Source organism: Ambystoma mexicanum, chromosome 6q, assembly GCF_040938575.1.
Source record: "Ambystoma mexicanum isolate Mex_15411 chromosome 6q, UKY_AmexF1_1, whole genome shotgun sequence".
Taxonomy (NCBI): Eukaryota; Metazoa; Chordata; class Amphibia; order Caudata; family Ambystomatidae; genus Ambystoma; species Ambystoma mexicanum.
The window spans coordinates 47,591,141-47,610,550 of NC_090937.1; the positions used below are offsets into that span (position 1 = coordinate 47,591,141).

General features: G+C 42.1%; 1 protein-coding gene across 1 annotated transcript in view; it reads right to left on the reverse strand.

Annotated features, from left to right (window-relative positions):
- LOC138515452 (dentin sialophosphoprotein-like) overlaps window positions 1-19,410 on the reverse strand; it is a 138,726-nt gene that overhangs the window by 3,461 nt on the left and 115,855 nt on the right. The gene's annotated exons all lie outside the window — the stretch shown is intronic.

A 19,410-nucleotide genomic window follows, 5' to 3' on the forward strand; every position in this document is an offset into this window, starting at 1 on the left:
TCAGTTTGAGTACGATGAGAATGCCATTGATTCACATCTCTCCTTGCTTTGAATGCAAAACTTCCCTTTATAGTCATTTCTCCCACCATCACTGGCTCAGCAGATTAGCTTGATGTAAGAAACTAAGAGCATTTAACTGAATCGTACAGCCATGAATAAACTTCAGCAAAGATATCTTGCTCATGGCATCGCTGCACATCAAAGCTTGGATGACTTCTTTTTTTACCAATGCTCTAGGGTCTGACCAAATGCTCAACCAGTGTAAACCATCATTAAGTAGTTGAAGTACAGCATCGAGGCAAAATGGATGATCTAATGGCGAGCATTCTCTCCCAAAAATATAGGTAAGTATTTAAGTGCATTGATGACATTATTTTTGTGTCTAACTGCAAGATCCAAATAATACAATGTAACAGTGCCCAGAGAAGCACTCTTGATCCACAAGTACACAACACACCTCTTTATACTTTATTTCAGGACAGTCCAGAGGTAAGCAGCAGCAGAAACTAGAGACAACCTACCGTTATATCCAACCCTCAGCACTGACTTTTCACTCACACACTCAAAACATTAATCCACAACACGCACTTAACATTCCACTCCCCAGTAGCAGACTTGCTATCCCGCTACCATTTAGAGCAGCATCATTGCCCAACATAGAGGACAAATGGCAAGAATGATGTTGAGGATCGGTCCTTAATATTAGATTATCCGAATGTGCCACCGACTATTCTAGAAAGGTGTTCTACTGACACCTGCAAAGATTGGTAACAGAAAAGATTACTCTATCTGCTCCTTCTCTGCAGCCACATTTAGTTGGATTTGGAGAAACACATTGAAAAAATCGTCCTCATAGATGAGGTTTGCCACTATGTTATGGATTGTCAAGGTTGTTTATCATAATGGGACAATGTTTTTATTCCAATCTAATTTCAATGCGGAGGTAAAATCCAAAATCCGTCTATCAATCGTCTTTTCCTGAACTCTAAAGAGAAAGAGTAGATTGCCAGCTACACACAATACAAATAGAAACAGGTTGGAACAGGCAAATAGAATTGGCAGTCTGATTGTCATGAACTCACTGTACACAAAATGAACAGAAATTAAAGCATGACTGCCACAATATTAGTAGGATGATGCATGAGAAACTCCACCCACCATTAACAATGTACAGTGAAATCTTGGACTCTTATCAAATTCTTCTGACTTGTTCATTAATATATCTATGTTTGGGTGTACATCACAGCATTGCCACATGTACTGTAGAAGGCCCCGGGAAAGTGGAGTGGCATGCCCAAAAGTCATCAGGATTTTTTCAGGCTATGAACAGTGCCATGCTTTACATTTATCTTTTTTTTTTATTATTTGGAAGACTGTGGAAGTCTTGCATCATTTTGCACTGCCCACATTTAAAAGCAGATGACTAATTTGACAATTGATTTTAAAGGGATTTCATGATGTTTTGTCAATATTTTACAAGGCATCCAATAAATATTATGGGGTAAGTACCCCATTCGTCTTGGAGTGGCAGTGGGCATGATAGCATATGCCAAGAGAAGAGGCAGAACTCCACTTCCCTTTCTGGTAAACCTGTTTGATTTAACGCAACCATTAACATTACCTGTTTTTTTCTTTTCATTGGCCTTTATGCAACCTTCCCGTTGTTCAAATACCACTGATGCCATTGTCTTGTATGGCTCAGGTATGCACCTTGGGTGTAAGAGATTGGGTTCTGAATGTAGCATGTTGCTCGATTGTTCTCATTTTTGCCCCTTGTAGAACCTCCATCTTTTCCAAAAACTACTAATACCATTGTGCTCCATGGCTCGGGTAAGTAATGGGGTTCTTCATGCAACATGTGGCCCGTTTTTATCTAATCTTTGCCATGTATGCGACCCTCAGCTTTTCAAAATGCTCGTATAGCCATTGCTATGTTATGTTAGGTACATTCGTAAAGCGCACGGTCACCCGAGGGCATCATGGCGCTGGAGGGAGGAAAACTGGGTCAGAGGCCAATAGTCTAAAAAACAAAGGTTTTGACAGCCTTTCTAAATGCTAGATGGTTCGAGATTTTCTTGATGGTCAGGGGGAATTTATTCCACAACTCTGCAGCTGCCACCGAAAAGGCTTGCCCTCCAATCTGAACACGTTTAAATCTGGTGACTATCAACATGTCGGCGGAGGCGGAGCGCAGTGACTGACGGGAGTATAGGGCGTGAATTTCGCCTGGAGATATTCCGCCCCTTGGCTATGTAAAGCACGATGGACAATACACAGTGCCTTGAAGTTGACTCGTTGAGTCACCAGGAGCCAGTGCAGGGATCGGAGGACAGGGTATATATGGGTTCCATAAGGGGAGCTAGTGGCCACACGTGCGGCCAGGTTCTGAAGGCGTTGAAGCCGGTAAATCATTCCCTTAGGCTGTGCCAGATAAAGGGAATTACAGTAGTCTATCCGTGAGATCACCATGGCTGCCACCGCCGGGGGGCGAAGGGGAGCAGAGATCATCAGGAGCACCGTTTTTAATGTTTTCAATTGGAAGTGACCGGCTTGGCACACAGCAGTCACTTGCTTCTACATAGACAGGGAGGCTAATAAGACTACCCCTAGGTTTTTTACCTTGTCCACCAGAGTAGGGAGGGGACCCAATGAAGAATGCCAGAAGGAAGACACCCAGAGTGTGGAGTGCGGGGGGCAGCCTACCACCTTAACCTCCATCTTGTCGCCGTTTGAGCCAATTATGGCCCATCCACTCTCCTACGGCGTCCAGGCACCGCCACAGGCACGACAACATCTCAGCCTGATCAAGATCTAAACATATCAGGATATGAGTGTCGTCCGCATACGAGTACCACCTGATGCCAAGGGAGCAAATGAGATACTCAAGGGCTCAAATATAGATGTTAAACAGAATCGGCGAGAAGGAGGAGCCCTGCGGGACTCCACAGTTAAGGTGGCAGGGAGCAGAGGAAAAAGGGGGCATAGAGAGAGTCTGGGTACGATCCGCCAGGAAAGAGGTAAGCCAGGCAAGTATCTGAACAGATATTCCCAACTGGGCAAGGTGGGACAACAGGATGGGGTGATCGACAGTGTCAAAAGCTGCAGACAGATCCAACAAAATTAGAGCACCCACTCCACCTGCATCCACCAGCCTGGCCATGTCGTACTGGGGTGTGACCAGAACACTCTCTGTGCACCTAGCTGGACGGAACCCAGATTGAGAAGAGTCAAGCAGGCAAGAAGATTCAAGAAAAGTAGAAAGTAGGGGGGACACCAGTGATTCAAGCAGTTTAGACAGTAAGGGGAGGAGGGAGATAGGGCTGAAATTAGATAGGGCAGCCGGGTCAAGGGAGGGTTTCTTCAAGAGGGGGATCACTCTAGCAGCCTTAAGTTCATTAGGGAGCAGTCACGATTGACGAGAGTTGTTAATGGCTGTCATAATTTCCGTGAAAAGGGCCTGGACGATCTGTTTCATCACCATAAGCAGATAGCATCTGAAGGAGAACAGGATTTAATTTTAGAGATAGCATTCATAACTAATTCTTCCAAGAATTTAGGGAAAACAGACCAGCCTTACAGATTAGCAGAGCTCTCAACCGGGAGATTGTGTTTATCCATAGACGTGGAAGTAGCAAGTGACACAGAGATGTTCTGAAGAGAGTAGTAATCTTTGTGATAAAATACTTATATAGATCATCACAAAGTTCCTGAGTGGGGGTGATCTTAGGAGTCCGTTTTTCAGTCGAGGCCAGTGAGTTCACTGCCGCAAAAAGTGCTTTCAATTGACTAAGAGATGATTTGTTTGTTGTGACAATATATGCCGCTTTGGCTGTTTTAATGGCAGCTGAGTATTCAGTAGAGCATGTTTTATATATCTTCCTTTGGGTAGGGTCATAGGCTTTGCGCCATTGTTTCTTGGCCTGTCTTTATTTGAGTCGTATGGATTCAAGGTGATCCGAGATCCAGGGTTCTGAAGGTAAACTGCGATGTGGCTTAAGCATGAACTTTGGGTGTAAGGGATTAAGTTCTGCATGAAGCATTCAGTGTCTGATTTGATGCGACGGCAGGTTTTTCCAACCTGGTCCAGTATGCAACATCATGGAAGGGTGGACATTCTATGGATGAGATGGCCAACTCCTACCATTTACCCAGGATGTTTGTCATCTACCTTTTTTCTTATGCAATGAGAGTTAGAAAGGATACCAGAGGAGAAAAGCAGCTCTCTGATATATGTACTGTTCGCTCTGAAGAATCCTGATCTGATTTATGGATTTTTAGCACTGTGAAAAAAGTTTGTGTTTGTTGCATGTTGTATAAGGCAATCAATGTAATTGCACATGGCAAATCCCCAGAATTCCCACTATCATGCTAATGGAGTACTGGCTTTGGTGGCAAACAATGGTCAAAGCTGACATTTTACATGTGCCTACTTGATTGGCCCAATGTATGTTCTGTTTGAGTAATATCTGATTTGGTGGGTATTCAATATGTACTAGTGAATACATTACTAAAATAACTCTAATTATCAGTATCAAAATGTCCACTGTCCTTTTTGGTTTCAATGCTGAGCTTGATACCTTCTATCATTTTTGTAATGAAGTGTTCTTCAGCATAGTGAGAATACAGTTTGCAGGATACATCCTTATGTGGGTATGCATCATATCAGTCCAAGAAAAGGGATGTGACGTGGAGAACAGGGGAGAACGTTATTGATTGCATGGCTGATCGAGGAAAATAAATAGATATCACCTATCTCTGTTGTTATTCTTTAGAGATGGGTAAAGCATGGATAGACAACCAACATTTCCAGTCCTCTGAGGTTGGTTATGGTGAATGAATTTCACGATACATTGCAGAGCTCGTACAATATTGTCGTTATTCAAAAAAAATGTTTACATGAAGAAACATAATTTATCAAACAACTATTGAGACAATGTTTTCAAAAACACTATCTTGAGTAATTGACATACTTCCAGTGAATAATTATATAAATATCTAAAATATTTCCTATTGTGCTGTCAAGATAATTTTTGTATGTTGTAACTGTTCATTACTAAGTGGGTATTGCCAATTTAACAACCCCAACATACAAGCCCACCCACATTTCTGGCCATATTAGGAATCAAATTGTCATTTTACTCAAAGAAAAGGTGGTCCCCTGACTTTATGCTGGGGTATTAACACAGTAAAATATCAGTATATTTCAAACTGGTTCAAAGAAAGTAGAATTGGCCTGCCTGTGTGAATCTCACTAAGAAACCATGCACACATGCATTCACACAATAGATCAATTCATTATATTTCTGAATATACTTCTAACAGTACAATGTCATTTTTAAACTACACAATCTAAGACCATAATTACATCACCATATATCGGCCAGTGTATTCAACTACTTTGCATAGAAAATCAAAACATGTTTTTCTCTCCACTATAAATAACAAGTATAGATTTCAAATAGTGATTGTATAGAAAAATTATAGTAATGTAAAAGCCATTTCAACCCTCCCACCCTATATATGTGATGATGTGGGTTTCCAGCTCATGCATGGAAGTTGAATAAAAGTTGTGGTGAGTTGCACAAAACTATTTAGGCATGTGTTTGGGGACATTGTTCTATCAATTCAGAATGCACAGTGTACAGATTCATCCACTCGACATTGAAATATAGTTTTATAATTTTCTAATAAAGGAATAAATACCTTGCTCCAAAGGCAATACCGACTCTCTGTATGCACTAAGAAGAGAGCTCACATACAAGGCTGGGTCTTTGCAGCCTCTAACAACTCGGCCGAACTCTTTAAAATCTGCAAGGAGCTGGGCAATCCTGCCGCAGTCTCTCCTCTCCTCAAACCTCTCCTGTTTCGTCCCAGGCCCTCTGTACAGACCTGGCTTATCAGCTCATCCCTCCTCTTCCTCTGGCCCCACGCGGCCAGCCCCTCTCTTCTCTGCCTTTCCTCTGTTCTCCCCTGACAAGGATTCTAGACACGTCCGATCTATGAAAGTCTCATCAAAACAGGTTCTTCCCTGTTCCTCCAAAACCATCAAGGACCTCATTGACACTCTCGCCCCTGCCTTGGCTGACGTTTGCAACCACTCCTTCCTTCGCCACTTGAGCCTTCCCTTCCCCCCTGAAGCACTTTATTGTACACCCTCTTCTCAAGAAACCCCCAGCTGACCTATCCTGCCTGGTTAACTATCGCCCAATCTCCATCACTCCTTTCTTGGAAAAACTCCTGGAAAAGATGGCCGTCTCCCAGATTAATCTTCACACTGAATCTGTTGGTTGTCTCCATGACCATTAGTCTGAATTCAGAGCAGCCAGAAACACAGAAACGGCTCCCCTGAACATCCATGAAGATCTGATCTCTAACCTTAATTCTAACCTCCCCTCAGTCCTCATCTTACTTGATCTCTCTTCTGCCTTTGACATGGTCAACCATGCCATGCTACTCAATTTTCTCTGTGATAACCTGGGTATCATCGATCAGGCCCTGGCCTAGCTGTCCTCTTTCCTCTCTGACCTACCATCCCAGGTCCAATAAGGGTCCTTCGTTTCCTCTATCACACTCTCTACCTGTGGTGTTCCCAAGGGGTCTAATCTCTCTCCCTGGATGTTCAACCAATACCTGTCACCTCTCGCCCACCGCATTGCCGCTCTGTGCTCCAACTTTCAGTGCTATGTAGATGACACCTGCTCGCTTTCAGGCTCCCCTGTGCCACCTTTTCTCCTTCTCACATTTCTGACTGTCTGTCTGCTATCCAGGAGTGGTGTGCCACCAACGATCTCTGCCTTAATGCCAGTAAAATGGAGATTCTCCTCATTGGCACACCTGCACCCTCCTTTCCTGTCACTCTCTGGCCAGCCTCCCTTGGCCATCTTCCTGCTCACACCTGTGAGGCTAAGAACCTCGGGGTAATCTTTGACTACACACTCTCCTTTTCTCATCACATCTCTGACATTTCTAAGAAGATAAACTACTAACTGCACCTCCTCAAAGGTATTCTTCCTTTCATCTCCTCCCCACAGAAGCTCACTATCTCTAGAGACCTGCTTCTCTATAGGCTGGATTACTGCAACAGCCTCTTTCTAAATCTGCCTGCCTCTACTCTCTGCCCTCTGCAACTCATCCAGAACAGAACTGGGAGACTTGTCCTTGGCCTCAAGCTGAGGGAACGTATCTCTCCAGCGCTGAAATCTCTGCACTGGCTCCCAGTGGCTGCAAGGATTAAGTTCAAGACCCTCTGGGGCCTGGGGTTTCAATACCTTAACTCTCTCTTGATAAATACCTTCCTTTGCAAGCTCTTTGCTCCTCCACCTCCAACTCCCTCAGGGTCAGTCAGTTCTCCAAGCAACGAGTTGGGGGTAGATCTCTTTCTTCGGCTGGGGCCTCCCTCTGGAACAGCCTCCCTGCCTCTCTGAAACTTGAGCAGAAGCTGCTCAAGACTTTCTGCTTTGCTTTAGCCTTCTCTCTTCCTCTTCCCTGCTGATCTCTGTCTGTCACTGCACTGGTTACCTGGCTACCCTGTGAACCTCGGGCCCAGGTCCCTGCCCCCTAGTTGCACATCTGCACTGCCGTCTGGCAACCCTGCACTTAGGGCTTTATCTGTAACCCTAGAGTCCCCTTACTTGCACTCCCATTCACCTGCCGCCTGCACTTAAGCCTTGCACTGCGACCTGCTGGCTGCACTTCCTTTCTTGTTGTTTGTGTTTCATTGATCTTATGTCCTGCACTTCTCCCCCTCCCCTTCCCCTGTCACATTTCCCCATTTCCTCTCCCTGCACTTGCCCAATCTCAATGTCACTGGGCATAGTAAGATCATTGTCTTGTTCCCCCTTCTTCACTTTCCTTGCCTCGTCACACCTTGAAACACCTGTGTATAGGCAGGCTATGAATAACATATCATATCATACCCCTTCCACTTTACTTAGCTGATCAGATCCTACTGGTGCAGGATCCTCTCTGTACTGTATGTTGTTATGAGTGAGGAGTTAATGTAATTTACTGTGCCATCATTCTGTATGAAAGGTAAGTGACAAATCTAAGCACCCTTTCATCGCAAAACTGTATTTTTAAATATGAATAATTGTCACAGGTCACAAATTATCAATCAATCATGGAGATATAGAAATGTGCACCCTTCCATAAATTCCTTGTAAACCTACACCTGTGTACATGTTCAGGGTTAATTTGAATGGGGTTTGATTTACAAAGAACTGCACTTGCAGAAATGCTATCTTTTCCCATGTAAAACAAATCTGTCTTGGTTTTGAAGACATTGAGAAAGCAAGTCCACTTTACACACTCAAGCATCCACTTGGAATGAGCTTGCCTTAGTGTATTCCCTCCCAGTCCACCCACTTCTCATACTTAGAAGAGGATTGGTTCTAGGGCCCTATGTCAAATTGTATTGGGGGATTTTCATACTCAGGTTCAAATAATTCTTTAAGGCACAGAGTCATGCAGGCATTTTAAGAGTTTTCAAATCAACTTCCAGTCAGCTAGCGCTCTTCTGGTCTCTTTCTCTCTCCTCTAGGAAAGCAGGTCTACCTCGGGTACAAATCTTCTCATGGATAAGGCCCAATCACCACCAGATAACATCCAAGATCAGGTCTCATCTATTTGGTACAGGTGTTGCCCTTCTCTACAGCTTTGAATTCCAAAGCTCTCCCTTTTTTCCTCTGTGTTTCTACTTTTATAACAGGAATCATTCACACACTATGTCATTGTGAGCTCATACTTTTTGATTGGTTAAGTCTTACAATTGCCTTGCTCAACAGGCACACAATCCCAGAGAATATACCCTTTATTTTTCATAAGCTACTCATATTTGTAATCATATGACAGGGAGGGAGTTGAAGGGAGGGAGTGGCACACTGTGGACAATTTTAAGCTCAGCATCCCATTTCTTTCATATTTCATCATAGAAACATGACACATCAATGAAATATGTATTTCTGGAGCCATGTCCCGCACATACTCAGACATATCGCATGAAAATATCCAATAAATTATTACTTATTTATTTATATTTATGATTTTATTTATTTTTAATAAACTGTAGTATGTCGAATGTGGTCTCATTTTGCAACACACCTTTTCTTTTGATTATATGTCATTTCATTATGAAATTAAATCAAAAAAAGTGTTTTGGTACTGAAATTGTATTTTAAAATACAAAGTGTGCATCTTTGTTTTCAAAATGGGGATATGAAAACATGTCTGTGCTTGCCTGTAATTAGTAATTGACCTGGATCAGATGTCAAGGTCTTCTTTTGTTTGAATAGATTTTCATGGCTCCAGCCAGAGACATTTATTGGGATGCCAGTTCAAAGTTGACATGTGAAGTGCAATAATCTTTCTTTGAAAGTTGGTCTTGGTTTTTCTGGCCAGTTTACCAGGTAAACCGTTTAGATTGTATCAGCAAAAAGTACTGCATTTGGGGGGTATGTTACATTTATTTTTCCTTAAGAATGAGTCCCTTAGGATGCTTCATGTGAGTGGGACACATCTCATAAACCAGGGACGTGAAATAGGTGTCTTTGTTAAAGATAATGTAATGGCTTTCCCTGATGTAAGAGAAATAAGCCTTGTTTGTCTTTAGATGACCACTGGAATTTCCTGGAATTTCAACCCTACACCAATGATGCAAGGGCTAAACAGAAAACTGTCCTTGTGTCAGGTTCCCCGGAAAATCAGCCGTGGCAAGACCTACATCAGAATACATGTTTATATCAGGCCATGCAGGTTTAAACAGTAATGTAGTCCCTATTGCATTTTCATATGGCTTCTATTTGCATTTCCAAGTGTAAGTATCACATATTTTTGTTTACATATGTTCTTAATAGGACAATCCATTCAATGTTTCTTACTGTTGCAAAAAGAAACATGTAGCATTTTTGTTCATGAAACTATAGACACATTCATTAAGCTCTTTTTGAAAGTGTATTAATGTTTTCCTGTTAATTTAGAAATGGGTGCCCAAGTGCTTGTTTTTCATGCATTCTTCTCTCTACTATTTGTAAGTAGTAATGCTATTTATGATTCGGTGAAATGCTGCTTTGCATTTTGCAGCCCCACTTCTCTTCATTTGTTTAGTTCTTTACAGTACCGTATCTCAATGCAACAAAGCACAATTTATCAGATCAAAGTATACCTTTTTATTTTGTATAAGGGCATTCAGCCTTTCTTGCAGTGAGTAGTTCGTCCCAGGCCGATTGGTACGTACATTTTCGCCCTTGCAGTTTCATCTCAAGTTTCAGTTTGTGGCAAAGTCCGAGCTGTTTGTTGCCTGCTCTATGTCATAAGAGCAGGTAAACTACCGGAATCACACACGTGCACCCTTTTCTTGGCAATTGGAGAAAATCATAACCCATGAAATAAGTGTGTCATTATTCCAGCACCTCTCACTTTAGATTCAGGCAGTCTTTATTTCTCTTGTATTCTCCGCTACAGTGTACTTCAGGTGAATGCATCTCCGTTTGCGTTGTGTTCTGCAACTCAGCACTCTTTGGTATTACAGAATCTGCCATGTGGCCTCTTTTGAAACGCCAAATGTGCTCCTAGAAATTATTCCCGGCTGCACTGTAGAAAGAGTGGACCCTCATTTACACTTCACCATTCCTTAAGCAAATGAAGTCGTTCCTGCTTCCACTTGTGTATTTTCCTTCACAGAACATGTATCCGGGAGCCCATCTCCTAAGGGAAAGCAGATTCCTGGTTATTCTCAGGTTGATCAGTGATTTACACCTCCTCAAGAAACGTTTTGGAGGGATCAAGAAACTCAAAGGTTCCCTCTTCCTCTCAATAGGGCACACATGGGGACTCTCGACTCCTGTTACAGGTAGGCTGAGTTTTCTCTAAAGTGCATGCAAATTGCAGGAGTTTCACTGCTTGTATGTACACCAGCACACCCTGCACTTATTCTGTGTGAGAGTGGGGCTGAGGGACTAAGCCCTTTGAAGGTACCTTCTGCAGAGTGCATGGGGTCCAAAACTCATGTCGGGACTGTCGGTCTCCCCCAATGTGATTTTCTTTTACCATGATGTGCCCCTTCGATAAACAGTGCTATCCAGAGAGGACCTGTGTGGCCACTGCTTTACATTGATGGGAGCTTCGTTTGCAATACAGCCCATAGTGTGTTGGTGAGTAAAGAGCATGTGCAATTCTATGTTTGACAATGATTGCGCAATGCTTTTATACAGTACATTGCCTCACCATCTTGAAGCCCTTGTTGTCTCTGGGTGGAGGGACACAGGACAAGATGATGCTCCACAAGGCAGGACTATGTCACTGGGTTTCCTCTTGGTACTCTTGTTTAGAAGACAATTCCATGGCATATGAGTGCTGGGCTGTCCCTGCGGGAGGGGCCAGAATGATATGCAAATGGATATTACTACTTTGGAATGGCATGGGAAGCTACAAAGTGGTTGAAGACCCTCAGGCATAGGTAATATTTCATAGTATAGGTTATTAGGTTATTTAGCCACTCTCCTTCTCGGCATAGGTACTTTCATACTTTTGGCAAATACAGAAATAAAAGATAACCCCCATCCCCCCTCAAAGTCTTTTAAAACCTCGCAGTCCATCTGTGACAGTATCTACTCATGCATTACCAGCCACTTATCTTTTTCATCACTTCATTGATGCATCTCCCCTTAGCCCTCTCTGACACCTTTGTTGCCTTTACTAATCCCATACCCTACCTGTATTCAACTGTGATCAGCTCCATGTGCAGTGCTCCATTGCATCTCATAAAGTTGTGCACTATATAAACCCTATGTATTAATAAATACATACATTCAGACATCTGACTTATTTATTTGGATTCAAGCTCCCACATTGCAAAATCACATGCAAACCATAACGAGGTCATGCATGTTTCAAGTGTTATTATGCATTCACCAGAACCTTCCCAAGGCCTACAAAGCTCTCCTCTCTGTGCATTTTAATGTGATGTTCTTTCTGAACCCCCCAGTCAGAGAAGGATGTGTAATGGTGCAGGTGGGCAGGAGCATGCTGACGAATTGAATAAATGGTGATGTTGAGAGTTGTCAAGTGCAGCCCCCTGGTGTCACAACAGCACAAATCTTACCCGAGTCAGAAGCCATTGATGATTTCACTCCACTAGAGGGCTGCAGAAGACATTTGGTTTCTCTTGAGGTGTATAATAAAGGAACCAGGTTTGACACTCTCCAGATGGTGGCCCCCAAGTCATGTGCTGCATTAGGAGAAACTTAATGTTTAAACTTAATCAGTGATGTCATCAGTGATGTAATCTGTGATATCATCTTTTGTGGTTGTAGGCTGCTTAACACGGGGCACAAAGTTAAGCATTTCAGGGATTTTGTTGCATTAAGTTCTCACCTTAATGTAACTAAAGAGTTTACATTGAATTTCAAGGGTTTTATCGTTCCATAGATTTTTTACACACATGGCCATTGTCCACGGCCTACATCGGTGCCCACTGTATATTTTAGAACACTACCAGACCACTAGCCATGGCCTTTGGCCATGGCCATGCCCACTGTCCATTTTAAAATACTAGCACACCACTAGCCATGACATTCAGCCATGTTCGGTGGGCACAGCTTTTCCGCTGTGCCCACTATCAATATTAGAACACTGCAGACCACTAGCGATGGCCTTCATCCATGTCCGGTGGGCATGGCCACTCAAACTTTTAAAATACTTGCAACCCAAAAGTTAAAGATGTTCATCAATCACAAATTCATTTTGACCTGTTTTGACAGTGGTATTGTTATGTATGAAATATTGCAGACTTTGAGAACTCACAATGTTTTTTGGCAATGTGCAGTGGGATTCAATTATTTGCTGAGTTTCACACGCTCTGATTAAGCCCCTTGATTTATAGCCGTCGCTTGCTGACTGTTGTGATACATTGCACAACCCCAACTCACCACATTTAAGCAGCACGGAAAGGGAAAAAAATGACTGACTGCAAACATAACATGTGCCCAGGTACTTTTGCCCCAGCAAAAATCAAAAGCTGGCACCTATGAATATACGCACAGTAAGTGAACATACATCTTAAAGTGAAATATACAAATGTAGTTCAATTGACCTTCTTCTTAGAAGAAAGTGTGCAAGACAAAATAGAATTGGACTTTTTTAAAAAGTAATGAGCACCAGAAAAATAACATGAGAGAGGAAATGTTCCAATAAATATGCGGACAAAGTATAAACCCAGCAATCTGTCGTGAAATATTCACTGGAAAACAAAATCCCAATTCGAAACTACTGCTTGTATTCTTGTGGGTAAACATCTGCACTGGTAACATGAGAACCTGAACAAAATCCTTGTAGCCCAAATACTTGACCAAGCTTTCCAACCTCAAAAAATCAAAGGGGTTTGTGTCCGCCCTTTGAAAAATGTTACGCTGTCCACCCACATGTGTACTTTACTTGTGCCCTGAAAATCAGCCACAATCAGGTGAAAATAACAGCACCAGTGTCCAGGATTGAAAACTCTCTTGCCACATCGTGGGCAAATACTCATGACTTACTTGCCCTCTCATAATTTCTCATCATTTCTCATGCTCACCCCCATGTATGGTTTTCAACAATACTTTGCTTTATAAAGATAACTTTAAAAGTATGCATGCCATAGTCTCACTCAAATATATAAATCTTTATAGAACTAGGCAAAAAGTGTATAATTGAAGCCTTATTCCTCCCATCTTGACTGGAAGACTGGAAGACTACAAATACCAGAATGCAATTCAGCAACAGGCAAAAAATTGTCTCTGAGTGCAAAACTTTCAAGGATTGACAGTAGCACTGTTTTAAAATAAATAATGTGGTTGCCGTGTGTTAGGAGATATTTACAACGACGAAAACACACAGCCTCCAGGACTGTGTCCCATCCATGCTGTACCAGTCCCGACCCTGCTTAGCTTCAAAGCGAGGAAGGAACCGGCCCCCTCATGCCATATTGCTCTAAGCGATTTTGTTACATGGGCTTGTTTGTTAGGCAACATGGCCTGAGGGGGCTGGCCCCTACCTTGCATTGAAGCTTAGCTGGGATGGTCCTGGTTACTGCATAAATGGGAAACTCACTGTAGATGCAAAAATATCTATTTATTTATGTATGTCTTAATGTTTGAAGGCTTTGAGATCTCACAATATTTTAGGCAATGTGCAGTGAGATAACATTATTTGCCGAGGATCACACACTTTGGCTAAGCAGTGTGCTACAAGCCCCTTGTTTTATGGCTGGTCTGTTGATGACTGTTATGATATAAAGCACGTCCCCAACTAACCGCATTTAAGCAGTACTGAAAAGGTAGAAAAATTACCTGCTGCAAGAATATCATATAACCAGGTTTATTTGCTCCCATAACGAAAATCAAAAGCTGTCACCTATGAATATTCAGACAGTAAGAGAACATACATCTTAAAGTGAAATATACAAAATTAGTTCATTAGACCTTCTCCTTAGAAGAAAGCGCGGAAGACAAAATAGCCTTTGACTTTTAATAAAAGTAATGAGCACCAAAAAATAGTTTGGTGAGGTTTCGTCAAGGGGAGTCAAAGTTATAAGGGGGTCCCAATTTTATTTTCTCCATAGACTGAATTGAGAAAAACTTTGGCAAATTTGGTGAAAACTCCATCCAGCCGTTTGGGCTGTAGGCATGAGCAAAGTTTTTCATTTGTGATGTCATCTTTGATGTCCTGGGTGTTAGTCTTAGCAGAGCACAGTGGTGGCGTGAGTTATGGTTGCTTAGCTTACCATAACTGGTGAATTTTTGAGTTTTTTTCAGTTTTACGTGTAACCGTAACGTCCCTTTAAAAACGTTTTTTCAATGAATTTAATAGGTTTGTATTAGTGCAACTTAACCATAACGTCCCGTTAACGAAGTTTTTCATTGAATCTATATATATATATATATATACACACATTTACATATATGATATATTAAATGTGCTGATTCCCCAAATTACATTTAAATGTGCCACAAGTACAAGATGGTGTCTTACACTGGTATGCTGAAGCCCTTGTCTATCTATGGGGAAAGAACGTAGACCATAAGCATTACAGTGTCCAATGTGTGATCACATATGCATATGCCCAAATAAGGGAATGGAGAGTGCAGATGTGCTCAAAAGAGCACATCTCAATGGACAACATTCCAACAGAAAAGCTGATGTGGTAAGCTCTGTGATGGGAAAACTCTTCCTAAATCAAAGGGTAACTAGAAAAACCGGACGCTTTGGCAATCAATTAAGGACAGTCTATTAAAAACATGAAGAAATAATATTAAAATAAGACCTAGCATACATTTATGAATCAAAACTATTCCACTAGACCAAATTATATTACCATCTCCTAATAATAACCTGTTTAGGCCTTCCATTATTAAGCATTAGCACTCTGCGGAGGGTGCCAGTCGATCAAAAGGCTGAGACCGTGGGCTGTGCTGTATGGTACAAGCCGATTTCTAAGCTGCCTGGGGAGCTGGCACGCTCTTCTCTTCCTTTCTCCTCTTCCCACTTCAGCTCTTAGCACCTGCATAGTTTGCTATGTGGGTCCCAAGAGTGTTTTTTTTTTTTAAATAAAAAATAAACTTACCTTAGAAGCACGGTCCGACGCCTGGGCAGCACTTCTAAGGTAAGCTCTGTTTTTATAATAAATATACACCATTAGCACCCATGTACACAACTGCATGCGTGCTAATGGTGATGTGCCCCTAGGCGGTGGGCCCACCCTGTAGGTAACGGCATGCAACCAAATTTAACTTGGACGGTGGGGCGTTACCTACAGGGTAGGCCCAAAACCTTGGGGTATATCACCTCAATGCATGGCAAGACTTTTGAAGCTTCTGTGTTGAAAATATCCTGTGAAGAATTCTGCCAGAAACAAAATGCCATATAAAAATCAAATGTTGTAAATTGTTCTGTGCAATCCACAAAACAAACTTGAATTCAACAAGGCTCAACTGCAGGATTTGTGTTAATTTGCGGGAGCACAAGGGAGAATTGTCACAACCAAACTTCTTGTGCATGCAACATTATTGAGTACATTCTGGCAAATTCTGGAAGTTGTGTGAGGATCTGCAGAGATCATCAGGAACGTATGGGATTCAGGAAGTCTCATGGAATTTTGTGTAAGCCCCTAAGTGGAAAGCGAGTTTGGACACCTATATAGGGAACCAGCCAATTATCATTTCATTTGTGCATTTGTTTTGGCCACGGTAAGGCAAGGCAGGTGTGGTCCACACTTAGGCAGGGAACTTCAGCAGCACTTTGTTTTCGGTCTAGTGAGTATTATTATGTTTGTATTGTGAAACCATCCTATATTGGGGAAACCTTAATTTTCTTTTCTTAGTTTTGGAAGCCAGCTGTTTTGGAAAGCTGGAATTTTGGGAAGCCAATTTGTATTTCTATGTTAGTTAAAGCTTGTGTTAGGGCAACTGTTGTATTCAAGAGAAAAAAGTGTGTTTTTGTTTTGTTTAGGGAAAGAGTCCTTTGTTGTGATGTTCTAAATTAGGTAAACTTACTTGGTAGTTTTATTAGATTGTGTATCTTTTATGTATTTAAATCAACATTTCCCTTTTCCCTTGTTAATTGTTATGAAACGTTTTAATCTCATTTTCCATCTATGTTTGTTCTATGTCTTTTCGTTTGTTTATTTTTTTGTTTATTTGTATTATTGATTAAAATGGCGGCAAGATACAGTGTTGTCCATCAGTGACTACAGAGATCTTGATGTTCAGACACAGGTGGATTTGGGACTTTAGTCCTACCTTGAATCTGAAGGAGGGGAGACACATTTACAGTACATATTTGAACTGATGAGGTTCATCTCCAAATAACATGTCACTAATGCCCCTGCCTGATAACCACTGTAGAGAAGGAGCCAAGTACTCCCACCTCAATCAACCCACCCGTTTTACCTGTATGCAGAAAACCAGAGTATGAGACATATACAGAACAGTTGAATTGAAAAAGAGCAGAATATGGACTCAGTCCAGTACCAATAAAAGGGCCGGTACCTAAGAGAATTTGGGAGCCAATGTACCCATTGAGAAAACCTTATCTGCATACAAAGAAATATGATGGCCATCTGAATGAGATTCCTGAAGAAGCAGAACCAATAAAAATCAAAGATGAATGGTATTATTACTAGCCATTAGCAAGTATATCTTCTATGGAGCTGAAGATGATGTACATTAATGGATGCAGTAATCAGAGAATACAGATATTTTATAAGGCATCAAGAAAGCATTAAGGATAAGTGACATCTATGGCTCAAGGTGAAGAAAATTATGACACAGAAACAGATGAAGATATAAATCATTTTACATGTGTACAGATGCAGAAGAAACGCAAGCAGCAAAGTAATTGTGAAGCTAGCTCTAAGCTTATAGTAAAATAGATTGCGGCAAGCGCCAATGGATACGTACATAGGAATGAGAGAATTATGGATGTTTCAACTAAACGTATTAAAGCAGGTTGGACATTAGCAAAATGGCCTCAGTTCAGTTTGTCGCAGTTTAAAAAGCAGACATTGAATTACAGAAGCAGAGCTCAGAAAGGCGAGGTTGAATGAGCCCCAAGAAGCCAAGGTCTTATCAAACTGGAGTAGACTGACTTTGGAAACAAAATCATGTGAAAGAACAAACCTCCTGTTCAGAAGGAGTGAATATAACAAGGAAGACGTCAGAGGTCCATTGGAATAAAATATTAAATACACAAAAAGGCTTGATTTTATGGTCTCTAGTCATATGGAAGCATGAAGTTGGATGAACGAGATGATCGCAACTACACATGAAAGTAGACTGTGCCTCTCTCTCCCTAATTTTCTCAGAGCTAAGAACACTCTCAAGGATGAAGTTCAAAGGCCTAATTGACAGCAGACCACTGAGGTGATGATGGATTGATATTCTAATTGGTCGGAAGCTAAAGTCGAGGCAAACTCACCAGCATCTGGACGGCCAGCCTGCAGGCTGCTAACATAGGTGGAAAAGTACTGAAGATGGATAGAGTGCAAACCAATTGTAGAGGACCTGCGTATTCAAGGGTCCTATAGGGTGTAAACCAATGGGACGTCGTGTATTTAGTGTCGTTCATAGTGGTCATTTTTAGAGGAGGGCTTAGTTGCCCACCTGATGTTAAGTAACCAATCACGCAGTTACACTTTTTTAAACTAGTATGGATCATATAATCAGATATTCACTTAGAGCCAATAACTCCCTCCATTAGGTTTTTGTAGTTTGCCACATAGGATGACGTCGGTAACACGTTGGTTAGATGTCAGTGATGACACATTTTGATTATAAAAGTATGTTTTTTTCTTAAATGCTTTGAGTTTGAAGATCGAGTGTTTGCATCGATGTTCGTTATGCTCCTTGTTTTAGATAATTGACATTAAAACAGTCTTTCTTTTGTCAACTTCCTGAGTCGGTGTTAGACGATCCTCTGCACATCAGTTCACTACACATCAGAACACTGCTCACATTTCTCCACCATCCCCTCCCACGGTTCCAGGCTCAGGTGATTCGGTTAACCCTAAGAACCGAAAAATCCGTACCAGCTTTGGTGTACGGGCTCGATTGCAACCCTTTCTGCATTGGCAATTGCCTTGGAGAGCGTATAGCAGAAGGGGCGGTGTTATGTCAGCATGTCGGTCACGTGATCCAGAGTCACGTGTCCTTGTTGGACGTCACATGATCCAGAGACGTCACATGACTCCCAGACACACAGTATAAAGGTCTGAGAGACAGAACACTCATTGCTTCTCAGCTGGCTTCGGACCCTGTTTGGCGTTACTACTTGCTCCTTGCTATCTTGATCACGGAACTCTACCTCGGACTCCCTCGGACACCCCTTTTGTACCTTTGCTTGGAACTGTTGACCTGTTGCCGGATTTTGGACTTCACCTCGACTTGCCTTTGGATCATCCCTGGTTACCTTGCTGAACTTCTACGCCCTTTCCCTTCTTGGGATTCAAGTCAAGCCTTCTCTCCTACAGGTGGCTAACCCTTCATCCACGCTAACCTGCGGTTCTACCATTCCAGGGACCGCCGCATCATCTGAGTCTCGAACCTCTCTACTAGGTTACCGGGGTTATCCTTACACCAGATAGGTAAGACATTTTAGATCCTTTTGTTTATCTGACTGTATTGTGATTGCCTGGTACTTAACCCGTTCCTTCTCGACAGCAGCATCGGTGTTCCAGAGGCTCCGTGGATCTGGGAAGACATCTCCCACCTGTGGCCTCAAAGGTCGCACAGCGGGTTTCTATTAAGTTCCCCTGTGCGTCACTTGGGGACAGAGGACTCATCGGTCTACACGACACTCAAGTCAGAACAGACTGAGAAGCCGTATAGTCGTGTTTGACGATGCAGGGATCCACGGAAGAACCCATAGCTGCTTTAGTCCAGG